This window comes from Gossypium hirsutum, chromosome A02 (genome assembly GCF_007990345.1).
Source record: "Gossypium hirsutum isolate 1008001.06 chromosome A02, Gossypium_hirsutum_v2.1, whole genome shotgun sequence".
Lineage (NCBI taxonomy): Eukaryota > Viridiplantae > Streptophyta > Magnoliopsida > Malvales > Malvaceae > Gossypium > Gossypium hirsutum.
This window is the reverse complement of record NC_053425.1, coordinates 19,896,315-19,898,764: the sequence shown is the minus strand read 5'-3', so window position 1 is coordinate 19,898,764 and position 2,450 is coordinate 19,896,315. Positions and strand designations below refer to the sequence as shown.

At 27.8% G+C, this 2,450-nt stretch overlaps 1 long non-coding RNA gene across 1 annotated transcript; it reads right to left on the bottom strand.

The window, feature by feature from the left end:
- Positions 1-567: 567 nt before the first annotated feature.
- LOC107952568 (uncharacterized) lies at positions 568-1,614 on the bottom strand. The gene is made up of 2 exons (XR_001698845.2): positions 1,244-1,614; positions 568-1,152 (listed from the first exon to the last, which is right to left on the bottom strand). It is a non-coding gene; the product is annotated as an uncharacterized lncRNA (long non-coding RNA).
- Between the last annotated feature and the right edge of the window lie 836 nt (positions 1,615-2,450).

Below are 2,450 nucleotides of genomic sequence, written 5' to 3'. Positions count from 1 at the left end.
TATATTTGCTCGGAAGGAATTTATATTGATTTTTGGATATTTTTTAATTGCATGGTGGTTTACGGAGTTCCAAACTTGATTGATGATGGATTAGAGCTGATAAAAGTTGATTGAGTATTGTAAAGCATCCATTAAGGTAAATACGGTGGCTTAGGAAATTATAAAATTGATGATACAATTAAATGCATGTGAAATTTCATGGCACTTTTGAATAGAAAAAAGCGACTGCTAATATACGAATACCTATCATAGAAATTAATTTATTCATCAAGTTTTACTGTATACCTAATTTATATAGGCCATGAAATGATAAACTATGATAGAAGAGATGAAATGAAGGAGTCATTTAAAAGGAGATAAGATTACTATGTTCTACTAATACCATTTTTGTAATGATGACAAAATAATTAAAGAAACTCATCATTTGGTATATGAAATTTTACAACATTGTCACCTCAGTATCCATTATCCACCGTCAGTAATCTTCTTCACTTAATCCTTTCTAATTGTAAACAGGATGTATCTATGAATTATTTATGATCAAATTAAATGAAAAAGCAATTGTGATATGCTAATAAAATATAATTAAAACATGGTGTTTGCTCTTAACTATAGCTTACATATTCATATATACAGTCAATTAGATATTAACCAAAGCAAAATTAACATTCTGCTATCATGAATCATGAAAAAAAGGAGCTTCTAACAATTCAATACAATCTACCTGATGAGGAATCTCCCTGAAAGTTCCCATTAGATGAAATGCAACAAATCAGTATCTATTCAACTGAAAAGGCTTCAAATTTCTTTTAATGACACTTGACCACTCGCCTCTACATTCATTCAACAATAGACAAATGCTACATAACTGCATAAGCCACATAAAACCTGACCACAATTTGCGGATGTTGAACAAGATAACAATGTTATTTATTATTACAAATGTAAATTTTTATTCTTTTCTAACTAGTACCAAAATGCTATTTGCAGTAGACAACTTAAGGACAAAGCTAACAACAATCATAAGAAATTAAAATTTTGAGTTAATCTAAACTAACCAATGACGAAAATGAGGTCTAAATGCAGAGCCACTGGTCAACTCAGGAACTAGCCAGTACACTGATTCGGAGAACCGCTATTGAATTGCTAACCCTGAAACGTATACAACGGTAAAGGGGTTTATATGATTTTTGCTCCAATTTTTATCGACCAACCAACCAACCCAAAGAAAAAAATTTAATACCTAACCCAAAATAAGTAGTGATCCTTCATTTCTCTTTCTCCTATTTTCTTAGATTATTGTTATCCTTTCACTTTTCAACCCAAGAGACCATCATTTTTTTCTTCTTGAAGCAAACTCTCAATGGAAGACTGATTGGATAACGAGAGAGTGACTCAAAAATAAGGGAGAGGGGAAGAGAAATGGAAAAAAGAAATTAAAAATTAAAAATTAAAAGAAATGGAGATAAAAAGAAAAGAGTAAATAGGGATATGATAGAACAAATCAACAAAAAGTAAAGAAAGAAGTGGGAATATTAGAAAAAATATATATATAAAAAGAAGAGAGGAAGAGAAAGATAAAAATTGATAATTCTAAACTGGGTTGGGGTTGGAACTTGGAAAATTAAAGGAGATTGATTGATATGTATGGGAGTTTGAGAAAGCTTATATGGGAAATATAAAATTGAAAAAGTAATTTTAAAAAAAAAATTGCATTATATTATTGTAGACACTGCATTCTGTTCTGGTATCATAATTTAGATTCAGGTTTCGAATTGGCTATTTGGACTAGATTTCGATTATTTTAATTTTGAAATTAAACTGTTGTCCATTTAATTTTAAAATCCATATTTAAATAGGGGACACATTAATTCTTTTTAGAATTCGAATTTTAAGTTAATTTAAGTTAGGATTTACAATTAAATTAAAATTAATTTTACTTTAACTTTTGAGATTTTCAACATGAAGTGGGTGGATATTTGGATGGTCTGTTATTGAAAGATAATAATATATCAAAATTTTGTTTAAAATTAAATTTTATTTTGAGAAAATTAATAATAAAAAAAAGAGAAGAAAGAAAAAGAAAATTGCTTTTGGGTTTGTAAATCCTTTATTAGGCTTAATTTTGAAAAAAAAAAGAGTTAAATCCAAAAGCCTAATTAGTTTATTTTTCAAAGCCCAATTTGACCTTGTTTCAAAAAAGCCGAATCAAATTTCATTTTTTTAAAGCTAAATTGTAGTAAAATTGTTTTCTTTTTATAGAAATTCGGTTTAAGGGCTAAGTCGATTTGCAACCCAATCTTTAAAAAAAGTGTAACAATTCAACTTTTGTCGGTGTCAAAAAAATACCGTTTCGGAATTAATATGAAAATATATTAAAGACAAATTAAGTAATTTAACCATGAAGTTTGTTAATTAAAGATTTAAGGACTAAATTGTAAAAATCTAAT